Source organism: Phalaenopsis equestris, unplaced genomic scaffold (genome assembly GCF_001263595.1).
Source record: "Phalaenopsis equestris unplaced genomic scaffold, ASM126359v1 Scaffold000024, whole genome shotgun sequence".
NCBI classification, from domain to species: Eukaryota; Viridiplantae; Streptophyta; class Magnoliopsida; order Asparagales; family Orchidaceae; genus Phalaenopsis; species Phalaenopsis equestris.
In genome coordinates this window covers 846,995-861,133 of record NW_018164466.1, presented here as the reverse complement: position 1 = coordinate 861,133, position 14,139 = coordinate 846,995, and the positions used below count along the sequence as shown (strand labels likewise).

The 14,139-nt window shown below is 32.5% G+C and overlaps 1 protein-coding gene across 2 annotated transcripts in view; it reads left to right on the top strand.

Moving 5' to 3' along the window:
* Window positions 1-13,599, top strand: part of LOC110018534 (chaperone protein dnaJ 49-like) — a 16,747-nt gene extending 3,148 nt beyond the window's left edge. The window contains exon 3 of one of the 2 annotated variants that reach the window (XM_020715872.1): window positions 13,106-13,599. The gene's annotated coding sequence lies outside the window, so the exon portion shown is untranslated. Of the gene's footprint in view, window positions 1-1,102; window positions 1,184-13,105 lie in introns of those variants that run through there. The other variant, XM_020715873.1, reaches the window with a different exon arrangement.
* The last annotated feature ends 540 nt before the right edge of the window (window positions 13,600-14,139 follow it).

The window sequence follows — 14,139 nt, the reverse complement described above, 5'->3', positions numbered from 1 at the left end:
GTCAATTTCATGACTGAAGAGATAAGTGCAAATTATCTGTGTGACTCTACAGCCAAGGAATTATGTGACAATGTTTCAGAAATGTACTCTGATCTCGGAAATCAATCTCAAGTGTATATTAGTTGACCCTACGATTTGGGGAAATTTTCCAAGGTGAGAATTCTGTGACAAAATATTTCAATACAAAATATTTCAATCAAAATATTTCAATTCTCTTAAGCGAATTTGGCATGACCTGGACTTATTCAACGATCATGAATGAAAATTAAACGATGATAACAACCAGTACAAGAAGATAGTGGATATTGGTCGAATCTTTGAATTTTTTGCAGGTTTGAATATTGAATATGATGAGGTATGTGGCCGAATAATTGGAAGAAATCCCCTGCCTCTAATTGGTGAAGTTTTTACGGAGGTAAGAAGAGAAAAGAGTTGGAGACATTTGATGTTGGGAAAAAAGACTGCAGGCTCAATCGAGTCCGTGGAAGGATCAACACTGGCTATTCTTGAAGCTCAACTAAGTAGGAAAACTTCTCACAACCAGCGTGTAGAAGACAAAAATAATCTGCACTGTGACTACTGTGGAAAGCCGTGCCATACTTACGAAAAATGCTAGAAATTGCATGGTAAACCATCTAATGGTAAAAGAAAAAAATATGGTGAACATAACACACCTACCGCAAATGAGACTGAGTCATCTCCACTTAGTAAAGAATAATTGATTCATCTTCTTAAACTTCTGAAATTTTGCTCATCATCTAATGCGCCTATCGGTTCTATAGCACAAACAGGTAGTAATCCTTTGACCTTTTTAGGAAGTACCACTCATTGGATTATTGATTTAGGAGCCTCTGATTATATGACAAGCTGTTCTCAATTATTTGATTCCTATAATCCATGTTCTGGTTCCGAAAAAATCAGAATTGCTGATGGCAGTTTTTCACCTATTACAGGAAAAGAAAATATTAAAATTTCAGAAAAAATCTCTTTGAAATCTGTCTTACATGTTCTAAAACTTACATGTAATCTTCTTTCCGTTAGCAAATTTTCTAAAGATTCTGATTATTCTATTATTTTCTCTCCTTCCAATTGTGTTTTTCAGGACCGGAACTCGGGGAAGATGATTAGAACTGCTAGAGAAACAAATGTGTTGTACTACTATGATGGAACTGATTCTGCGAATAAAACAACTCGTGGATTAGGTATTACTGGTTCAAGCTTATGTTATGACCTAAAAGATTAGGCATCCTAGCTTTCTATGTCTCAAATTTTTATTTCCTAAACTATTTAAGGTCTGTTTTGGGCAGCTATTGATTATTTATAATATGTTGATAAACAAATTATTCTGATAATCTGATAATTTGTAGATTATTAGAATAATCTGAATTGCTGTTCGAGGCAGCTTATTCAGAATAGTTTATTGGTAGTTATTGTTATATAAATGACATTTCTGCCCCTCTTGGTAGTTATTGTTGTATAAATGACATTTCTGCCCCTGTCTGCCCCTCCTGGTAAAACTATTTGAAACAGAACTAAAATGAGAACAGAAACATATAAACGAGAGATTTATGTGGTTTGACCAAAGACCTACATCCACAGAAGGCAATCCACAAAAAATTTATTAAGCAAATCTGTAAGATTACATAGTTATGGTCCTTAATTGAAGTTTACTACAACATGCTCTTAACTAAACAAGCTCCATACATAACACTAAAATTCTTCCATCCATTCAAAAAAAAAAAAGAACCGAAAACAGATTAATCTGGTACTCAAAATGCAGCAATTGCAACTGCAGAATATCGAATGTAACCCAGTAAAATGCAACCAATCAAATTACTCCCTGACAATTCAAAAAAAAAAATGAAACAACTGCATCTACAACTCCCTGGCCAAATCTATTTAGCCATTCAATTAACACCGTCCAGCTGAAGAGAGATTTGAATAACAAAAAATATCAAATTGCATAAAAAAATGCTCTTAAAACTTCATGCATAATCCTCGTCAAGACTAATGAAAAATTGTATATATCAAACACTCTATTTTTGTAAAGTCAATCCATTAGAAAACAAGTTCTCTAAACTCAAGCAAGCAAGTAAACTCCAACATCTCTGTTTAGCTAAACCTCAAACTGAATTTTGTTCAGTAATCAAGTTGTGCTTTATAACTACTAATAAAATCTGCCTTTCAGATGATTGAAGGAAATAAAGCCCTTTTTGTTCTTGATGGCCACAATGAAAATGAGACTTATGTACTCCATATATGAGCTCTTTGATAGCTGTTTTTCAACCTGAAAATGATAAAGGAATATAACCGGCAAAAATATGTAAAAAATAAACGCCAACATCTCTTTTATAGTTGTTTTTAAAAAACTTGTGCATATTTCTCGAATCAGAAAAAAAAAACAACTCCAACAGAGAAAAAACAACTCCAACAGAAAACTCATGTTGCAGGACAATCTCTTTGCTGCTCCATTCCCGCATCTTGCATGTAATAGGTGAAATACATGACAAATTTTAGCTAATATCAGCCTCACAGGGTTTAGCTCATACATTAACTTTTTGCTCATATCAAGTGCACTCCAAATGAGAATGGGGGAGGAAGAAAACATACCTCATTTGAGGCGAGAAGGAGCAGAAGAATGACCGGGAAGGGCGAGATTGGGGATTTTCGTCATAAAATTTTACCTTGGTGTCGATCTCGGCGAGGGTGAGGAAGAAGAAGGATGATCGGAAAGGCTAGAGCGAGGGAGAGCGGAGAAGGGCACAACAGGAATGTTCACCCTAATGCGTTATGCATACACATATGCGGGACGCTGGACTTCGCCTGCTTCTCAGACTATTATGAATAAAACAGCTCATGGATTAGATAGTACAAGTTCAAGTTTTGACTATGATCAAGTTATGTTATGACATAAAAGATTAGGGCATTCTAACTTTCCATATCTCAAATCTTTATTTTCTAAACTATTTAAGGGTATTGATTGTTCAAAACTTCATTGTGAAGCGTGTAATTTACTAAAAGTCATCATGTTTCGTTTCCAATAAAATCATATTCTGTTTCAAAACCATTTTATTTAGTGCATAGTGATGTTTGGGGCCCATCCAAAGTTAACACACTTTCTGAAAAAAATGGTTTGTAACATTTATTGATGATCACACACAAGTTTGCTGGTTGTATTTATTGAAAAAGAAATCTGAAGTTGAACAACGATTTAAAGATTTTTTTCACATGATTGAAAATCAATTTCAAACAAAAATTGACATTCTAAGAACGTATTATGTGACTGAATATTTCAACAAATATTTAAGAACATTTATTTTGGAAAAATGTATTCTGCATCATTTCACTTGTGGACACCACAACAAAATGATATTGCTGCAAAAAAATAGACATTTACTCGAAGTTATCAGGACACTTATGTTTTTCATGAATGTTCCTAAATATCTTTGGGGTAATGCACTCCTCACCTCCTGTTATTTAATAAACAGAATGTCATCTTGAGTTTTGAAATTTAAACCACCTTCACAAATCTTAAAAAAATTGTTTTTCCACATCTAAGATAACAGCTGATCTCCCTTTAAAAATCTTTGAATGTGTTTGCTATGTGCATATCCCAAATGTGTTTCGTTCAAAACTTGATCCCAAAGCCGAAAAATGTGTTTTTATTGGTATGCTTTCAATAAACGTGGGTACAAATGCTTTAATCCTGAAAAAAAGAAATTTTTTGAGAGCATGGATGTCAAGTTTATCGAGTATCACCTGTTTTTTTTAAAATAATTTTCTTCAGAAGGAGAACTTAGTTAAAGAAAATAATTTTTGGAAAACTTTACCCATTGCACTTAGTTGAAGAAAATAATTTTTGGGAAATTTTACCCATTGTTTTTGGAAAACTTTACCCATTGCTTTAACTAATTCTGATATAGAAACTAGGATCATCACTACTATTCCTATTTTGCCAGATGATACCTTATCAAAGACAGCGGGAAAAGTACTTCCAACGGATCATAATCCTCAACATGAGCTGCAGGTTTATACTATGAAGAAATTTCATAAAGTTACTAGCCTAGTTGTTCACTCAGCAGATGTTCAATCACCTTTGCCGAATAATGGCCCTACAACTCAGAGTAACATTCCTTCTACTTTCACTCCTGATCTTGATCTTCCAATTATTTTCAGAAAAGGAATCCGAACAAGCACAATACTTGTCATATGAAAAACTATCAAAAAATCATAGAGCATTTGTGTCTAGGATTTCTAACATACTTGTTCCAAGAACTGTTTAAGAAGCATTATGTGAACCGAGTTGGAAATTAGCTGTGATGGAAGAAATAAATTCTCTTAAAAGAAATAACACATGGACAGTCATTGATCTACCTAAAGACAAGAAGACGGTTGAGTGTAAATGGGTGTTCACGGTGAAGTTTAAAGTTGATGGAAGTGTGGAGAGATACAAAGCGAGACTAATAGCAAAATGATTTACTCAAACTCATGGTATTGGTTACCAAGAGACTTTTGCTCCTGTTGCTAAAATTAACTCTATTAGAGTACTTCTTTCTCTTGCAGTTAACTTCAACTGATCACTTCATCAATTTGATGTAAAAAATATGTTTTTAAATGGAGAATTGCGAGAAGAAGTATATATGGACCTACCACCTGGATTTGAAGAAAAATTTGGAAAAGGTAAAGTATGCAAATTAAAAAAGTCTTTGTACGGGTTAAAGCAGCCTCCTAGAGCTTGGTTTGAGCGTTTTGGTTATTAAGAGACATGGATTCTCTCAAAGCCAAGCTAATCACACTCTTTTTTTCAAACATTCCATGAAAGGTAAAGTAGCCATTGTGATTGTGTATGTAGATGATATAATCATGACAGAGGATGATCCTCTGGAGATTAGCAACCTGAAGAGGAAACTTGAAGCCGAATTTGATATTAAAGACTTGGGAAACCTGAAATATTTCATTGGAATGAAGTTTGCAAGATCCAAGGAGGGAATTTTTGTTAATCAACGCAAGATGGAGTTTGCAAGATCCAAGGAGGGAATTTTTGTCTATCCATGCAAGTATGCACTTGATTTACTAAAAAAACAGGAATGACAGGTTGCAAGGCAAGAGATATGTCAATAGAACCTAATATAAAATTGAAAACAACAGCAACTAATGAGGTAATAGACAAAGAACGCTATTAAAGATTGGTAGGGCGACTAATCTATTTGGCTCACACTCGTCCTGACATAGCCTTTGCAGTAAGTGTTGTGAGTCAATTTATACATTCACCTGGACCTACTCACTTTGAAGTTGTATCCCGAATTTTGAGATATCTCAAAAGTACTCCTGGAAAATGACTTTTGTTCAAAAATGGAGAACATCTTCTAATAGAGACCTACACAGATGCGGATTGGGCAGGAGACTTAAATGATAGAAGATTCACATCAGGTTATTGTACTTTTGTAGGCAGAAATCTGGTTATTTGGAAAAGTAAAAAACAAAGTGTGGTAACAAGAAGTAGTGTTGAAGCAGAATTCCGCTCGGTGGCCCATAGACTGTGAAGTATTATGGATAAAAAAGACTCCTGAAAGAGTTGAAAATTTCTATACCAGCACCTATTAAAGTTTATTGCGACAACAAGGCTGCAATCTCTATAGCTCATAATCCAGTTCTATATGACTAAACAAAACATGTAGGAGTTGACAAATATTTCATGAAGGAGAAGATAGATAGTGGTGTGATAGAGAAGATAGATAGTGGTGTGATATGTATGTCCTACATACCCACTGCTAGCCAAACAACAGATATTCAAACAAAAGGCATTTCCAAAGTGCAACACGAGAATCTAGTTAGCAAGCTTGCCATGAGTGACATCTTCATGTCAGCTTCAGAGAGAGTATTGAAAGATATCACAAATAATTATGATTATATTTCATACTTATCATAACTCTATATTTAGAGCGTTATAAATGATATGAGAGATCTTAGGAATCTCTATTTATTGTCTCTTTAATTAGAGAGATTAGTTGTCTATTATATTTGTTATTATTTCTTTCCTTACCTACTGTATTTTGTTTTTATTATTTTCCTTACCAATAAGTCCTGTAATGGGTATTTATACTCCTCTTTGTATCAATAAGAATAAGCTCTCTAATGTTTTTCCACTATTTTTTCAATAATTTATCATGTAATGGTTGCTATTAGTGTTGAATTATCGTCTTATGATTGGTCGAAATTGGGACACATAGTATTTTCTTGTTTAACCATTGGGGTTCGATTGTGTGAGGTTGCTTCTATTGCACGTGCTTCTACTGAAAAGGGATGACAATTTGTTGGGATCTTCGCTTGCGTGGGATGACACCACACGACCTTGTACTTTCATCTCATGCTCATTTAGAGGCTGAAATACTGTTCATCCATACACAGCATAGTATTATTTTATAAGTTGTTAATGTTTTTTACTTGGCTTTATGCTTTTATGTGGCAAAAAATCTTGAAAAACTCAACACAATAAAGAATCCAAATCTCTCTATATTGAAACTATAGAAGAGCTAGAGCTTTTCTTGGGAATTTTTCTTAGATGTTATAAACCTAAGCCCTAAGACCTTTGCATTTGTATGATTCTCACAGAATGTTAAGCCCACCTATATACTGGGAGTACCTTCGTAGATAAATTAAGTACCAGCATGATTCTCATGAGCTGTAAAGCTCACCTATGTGCATGCACTATATATCACGGGGTGACACTGATGTGCTTTGCATTCTTGTACTTCGCTCCCACCCATAACATTATTATGGCCTACTTGTGCTATACTCTCTTCCACCCCCAACAACACTCGTATTACCGGCATAGTAAATATTTTTAAAATTTATATAAATTTGAAGTGAAATATTTTTAAGCGAACATGTACTGATAAATAGCTCCATATTTTATTAATGAGCTTCTATGACGCGAGCATCTAGTGAAAGAGAACTTGTTACCTTTTGATAAGGTTTTTGTTATTTTTCCCCAATGTCTGCAGCTCAACCACTTAGATGTAGCTGTGATTGGAAGTTTCTAGTTATATATAAGTTGCCATTAAGGTTGGGTTTTAAGGACTGAAGTCGCAAGCTGTTGAGTTTTAAAATCCAGTAAAGGCGTGGGCAATGCTCAGTAGTAATTCACCTAGGCTTAACTTCTTATTTCGATGTATGAAATAAGAAGTGTGAGACTAACTTTTTAACATCAAATCTTGAAGTGTAATACAAACATCAAAGAAAAGATATTAAAATAAGAACATATCAAGTTAAAGTAAGTTGATCTTAACTCCTAAATCAACATTAACAAATAATCTTAGGTGTTAAGATGAAAATTGTATATTCAAAAGCCTTTAATATTGTGATTAGCTATTGGATCTTTATTAGAATCATTGTCATTATAACTTAATCTATTGTGACTTTCCTCAGTTGTAATAAGATTCTTCCAATCTTTCTTCCCATCTTTGATCTCAATTAATTCTCTTTTAATGTCAATAAAATCCAATAATATAATTAAAATTTAAAATAATGATCATGTCGATGTTTATAATTTTAATTACATAAATTTTAATTGATTTATTTTAAATTTCTCGTTGATTTGTGTTAGATTTATTATGCTGGCCTCTATCTTTATTTTAAAAAAAAACATTGAGATCTTCTTATAAATTTGACACTGTTATCACTCACAAACCATTTATGATATGATGGTATATCATTTAAAATTGATAGATTTTTGTCATCCTCTAATGTTTTTTTTTTCCTTTAAATGTTTATATTTTAATTTTTTATTATACGTAATGTTAATGAAGGAGTTTATCTTTAAGGTCAAATGATTTTTTATTTTGATATGAATTTGATTATATCTCAAAGTTCACTTCGGATGAGTATTTAAGACCAATATTTTGATAGTGAATTATTGTATTTTTTGAGTACCATCAACAAATTTAGTTCACCATTCCACTACAATAACAACAACAACAATAGTAATAACAACAACAAGCCTTTATCCCACTATTCCACTGAATTTGAAACAAAATAACTAACAAGTTTGTTGCAATTTTAGCTAATAAATTTTAAAAACTACTTGGGGAATATTTTGTAACTATATCTTTGGCTATTGTAGTCCAAAGAACTCCTTTTTTTTTTAATTGATATAAATTTGAAATTTGGTCATAGCCTTCTCGATTGAGTTTGCTATTATCACTATATGTGAAGTGGTATAAATTAAATTTGTTCTCAGGATTGATTGAATTGTTCTCACCATATTGAAATTGAGGATTGAGATAATATGCTTTGGTATGCAATTGACGATAGCGTTGAAGAAACCATTTCTTATCTCTTTTTTTTTTTTTTAATTTTATTGTAGTGAGATTCCTCGCGTCCTAAGTTATGCACCATGAACTCCCTATCATCATTTATCGCATTATAAATGAAACTTATAGCTGGATTTTCTTCCCATCATTTATTCTTAAAACTTGAACCAAGGACATAGTAGTTATTAGCAAAATGCATGCTTAAGCAAACTTTTTCATTCAAATTAATTTTTCTTACTTCTTTTCCTTCATGTTTCTTAGCCAACCATATTTTGCTGCCAAAAGGTTGCATTGCTTTGAATAACCTTTGTAGTCAAGTAGGCTATAGGAAATTTAGTTGTAATAGGATATAGAAATTATTTATTAGAAAATTTTCTCATGAAAACCAAAATCTAACCATGATTGTAGATGAATTTCTTAATCATCTTAGTTTTGCCAAAGACTTTACTGTGTTGGGGCATCTTTCCAAGTTTTTCAAGAATCAAGTCTATGCAATGTCTCGCACATGGTGTCTAATGCATCTATCTTCTCTTCTATATCAATTTATTTTTTATTGCTTTATAAGTACTACCATTGTCATTGAAGATCTGTACCGCTAAATGCTCCTAGTTTACTTTGTGATTCTATCAAAAAGTCCAAAATCATATTTTGAACTGTCTGATCTGATACTTAAACAAACATTAAGACATAGCTCCGTAGGAATTGTAAGTTAAAATGTTGATTAAGCTTCTATTTTTAATATTAGAGAAAGCATTATATATGATAGCAACTCCAGCTTGTTTTAAGTTTTTCTTATTCTCTCAATAGCTTTCTCAATTATTCAGGTCCTTTTTCAGTATCCAAGTCTTAAGCTCATACATAGATACAGGTTTAAAGCGTCAAATATGGAAACCATAGAATGGATCATGTTCACATAGGTTGTTGAGTTTGTTTCATTAAATGGATAAAATTTTCATAAAATAATCTTCCAATATGCATACCCACATGCTTGCATACTTTTTATGTACTTTGAGGAGATACCTATTGTGCTTCCATTGTGCCATTGTCCTTCTCATTCTTAATATTTATCATGTAGTGATTAATAGGTCCTCATGCATCTCTAATTGATATTCATGGCAAAAAAGAAGAATATTTGCCACCAAGACCAAAACCATATATTATTTGTTGTCTACTTTGTAATCAAATTATCGTTGCTCCATATACTTTGGTATTCTCATCTATTCATATAAACATGGATCTCCTCTTCCACCTGCTGAAGCACTTTGGCATATATTGCAATATCCTTATAAGATCAAGAAATATGCTCTATTATTATTGTTACACTACCTTTAACAATCATGCCATAATAGTTGCACTTCGAAATATACGTCCCGTCACTCATTCCATTTTTGACTTGCACACTATGTTTTATTGCTAGGTCTTTTCTATGCCCAACTTAACATTTTTTTAGTTTTCTTCTTACATCTTACTATTCTACAAAACAAGCTAGAAAGAATGTTTTAATTCAAAAACAATGTTGTAACATGAAAGAATTCACAAAATAAGAAATTCTAAATAATTAAAATTTTGGGTTACGAATGAAAGTCAATGTCTATTGTTATTGGCAAGAAGAGATGTTGTGGAGTAAGATATGTTGTGGTCCTTGTTGGAGAAGACTGATATGATCCAAGCAGATTTTCACACAAAAATTATGACAAATAATATTTTATTTCAAAAACATCAAATACTCGAGAAGAATATAAGAATACGCACCTACAATTCGAGAGGTAGGAGATCTCTCCCAATTCTTATAATTTGAGAGGTAGAAAATCTCTCCTAAACCCAAACCCTAAGATACAATATCTAATATCATGCATAATTCTAGCTCTAAACATATTAGTCATATTCATACTAATCAATAATAAATGACAAATAACTAAATTTTCTTTAGGCTACATATTGTCCTCAAAGTGGAAATAAAATGTTGCATCAGGTGGCTCCCATGTGGCATCATCATTTGGAAATATTTTTCATTTAATCAAAAAATCATAGTGACCCTACCATCTCGAAATGTCATCTCGTGCACATCCTTCAGTCGCATCTGAATCTGATGGCACCTTGACTTCAAGTCAATTCGTGAGAACACCACCGCCCCTAACAACACATCTAATGTCAACCTTCCTGTTTATGTCTTTTGATAACCTCACCCACCAGCTTGAATTTAGAGGCTTTAGCTTTTTTTTCTTGATTTGTAGTTAGGGGATTCAATGATTTTTGTACCCCAATTGTGATATGCAATAAATAGAGCATTTTGTATTTAGGGCTGTCAAAAAGGCTCGTTGTTCACGATATATATATATATATATATATATATATATTTGATGAGTACTATTTTTAAAAACTTTAATTGACTACAAGCCTGCAATGATTTATAATCAATTAAAATTTTAAATTAAGAAAAGAGAAACTGTTAGACTAGTGCATGTCATTATTATTTGAGTAAATATGCAATTGTTTATGAGTAGATCCTTAACATCTTATGACTACATAATTAGGGTTGTCAAAACGACTCTTTGTTCGCGCACGGCTCCCGTGGCGCCCTAGCAAACGAGCCGAACACGAACACACTTTTTGAGCTCGAAATATAAATGAGCCGAACACAAACACACTTTTTGAGCTTGAAATATAAATGAGCCAAACACGAGCAGAGCCTGGGCTCGTTCGTGTTCGGCTCATTTACACCCCTATTTGTATTGATGTTGCCCTTCCTGTTTATATTCTTTTGATAACCTCAGCCACCACCATCAGGAACTTAGTGGCTTTAGCATTTTGCTTGATTTGTAGTTAGGAGATTCAGTGATTTTGGTAACCCCAATTGTGATATGCAATAAACATATATCGTAGGGGTGAGGAGTTTGCATAAACTTGTCTAGATTTTTTTATGTCAGATCGATGGAGATTCAATGATTTTGGTAACCCCTATTGTTATATGCAATAAATAGAGCATTTTGTATTGATTTTGACCTTCCTGTTTTATATTCTTTTGATAACCTGTTCCACCATCATGAACTTAGTGGCTTTAGCGTTTTGCTTGATTTGTAGTTAGGAGTTTCAGTGATTTTGGTAACCCCAATTGTGATATGCAATAACCATGGTGGTGGGGCGCAATATGAGTGGATGGGAGAAACTTATTTTGATTAGTATGTTTTTTTTTTGTATTTTAATTTGATATCTTGGTTTTGATAGTTCAATGTTTATATAACTTATTTTATTTCATGATTTGATATTAGAATATTAATATATTATTTCTTATTTTGGACAATTTATTATTTTTTATTTTGTTAAAATGTTATTATATTACATTTTAATATGCTAATATGTTAGAATATTAATATTATATTCTTACTTCATACTTTATAGTTTATACAGTATTTGTTAATTTACTCACTTTTTTAAATTTGATGCTTACGTCCCAAACCGCCGCTTTTTTAAGTTTGATGCCTACGACCCAAACCGCCTTGAGGGTTTTGGCTTAACTCACAGATGAAAAATATCTCTGTACCAAATTGTGCAATTTTAGATCTTGGTCAGTCCATAAAATATAGTTTAAACTGTTAAATTTGATTTTCTTATTTTGTTCTTGATGGCAAAGCATGTTGGCTTACAAACTGAGGCATGAAATGCTTGCTTTAGCGGCAACAATCTTCTTTGTATTTTTGCATTTTATTTGTAGGCATTCTTCCAATGCCTAGGAGCCTTAATTTTTTTCTCCTCACTTTAAATCAGCTTAAGAATTGTTCTTTTTGATTATATAAATGTTGGTACTTACATGTGGAGGATAAATCCGTGTGTGTGTGCGTGTGTGGTGTGTGATGTATTTTGATACAACATGTACACTTTTTTTATGCACAACATTACGTTCTTCTCGATACATCATATTGCAAGTTTTATAAGAACCGCGTTGCACCAAAATTGTACACAATTTTATATGCACAACATTACATGCTTTTCGATCCATCATTTTCTTGGATTTTGTATTAGAATTTATTCATTTTCATTATCTATCTCATATCATATCTGTCATTTATATTATTTGTTTGATGTATCGATATATTCAAGAAACACTAACTGCAACTTATAATAATTATAAATTGTTTTTGGTCATGGAGGTACTTAGAATTTCACATGGTGATAAAGTCGGTCCTGACGCGGTTAAATTCTGAAAAAGCTTCTATCAAGAATCCCAAGTAATTGAATTCAACAAAGGACTATATAAAATTTCTTAATGCCTACAATTTTTAGGATGGTTTTCTAATGAGTTGGCCATGAAAAATTATCAGTGATCTTGATGTAATGATTTAAAAAGCTTTTATCTATGCACTATTTTTTGAAATTCACAACAATTGTATTCTTAAAAAATGTTGGGTATAAAAACTTCTATTTGATCATCTTATAGCATATAACTGCATTGCATGTTGTATTGCAGCATCTGGGCCATAAATTTATACTAATCGCACAAGCTATAGCCAGATTCAGTGGCTTTGGAATCTAATAAGTTTGCTCCTCCCTTGATTTGTTTCAGCAGTCCAAATTAAGCCTTATTCATTTTGAATGTTTTTAAGAGAATGAAAATAAAATTTGCACTCTTTATCGAAACTGTCCTATCCCCACAAAAAGCAAGGGAGAGAGTGATGACTTGATTTATGCACATTTTTATTTGTTTTCTTGTAAATAGAAAGTACAATTTGGATCCATAATATATGCCATATGAAATTTCATGTTTCATTAACCCTTGTTTCTGTTATAACATATAGGCCATATATCTCTACCATGAGTGGACATTCTAGCTGATAAAGTGACAGCAGCAGTTTTTCCTTCCGATGAGGAATTCATGGTGTTTTGAGTTATTGGATTCCAAGATTCTAATTGTTGCTGTATTCATCAAAATTTTCATCATACTATATCAGAAACCATACTCTGTAACACACTGAGGCTGTAGCAGTGGAGTTATCAGTGTATGATACACCATATAGTTGGAGATGTGCAGAGCTTGATTTATCCATTTTGATTTTACTTAATAGTATTATACATAAGAATAATTGTCTTTTGATTGCAGTCTCCTTTCAATAAACTTGGAAAATTGAATCATTTACCTGCAGAGTAGATGTTCTGCTACCTTCTGGGCTTGGATTCAGTTATTCATTGTACTGTAATAGGGATACATAGAATTTCTAGTTGTGATTATCAGCTATATTGTACGCTAACTAATATGATTTTCTGCTTGATGAGTGTAGCAGTAATTGCAGTCGGATGAAGTGCATTGCTAAGCCAAATTTGGTTAACAGTTGCATGATAAATTGTCCATTAGTTGGTCTCTGTTCGTTTTTCCTGTCTGCCTGTTGTGCCAACAAATGTAAAAGCTTCAATTTTAAATGATTACTATACCTATCTTGATGTGAATTTGGTGTCTTTGAATGTATAATTAGTGTTTGGGAAATATGATCATGCAGACGGATTGTACGAATATATAATGTACAAATGATTTATTTATATGTTATGTTTTTAAAACATGCTGTGTGAGGACGGATGAGATCATATAAGATTAATAAAAAATAAATAAATTTTAATAGTTTATTCTGAATTTTGAATTATACATTTTAAAATTAAATTAATATGAATTTGCTTTCTAGTCCTCGCCAACGCACTGGTTAAATCTGAAAATTAGGAAATGAGGGAGGGAATCTGCAGCAGAAATCATGAAATCAAATATATTTCTTTAATGGTTAAGATTACAGTATGGATGTTAGGTACTTGCACAGCGTACATTATTTTAGTTATAATTTTGAAT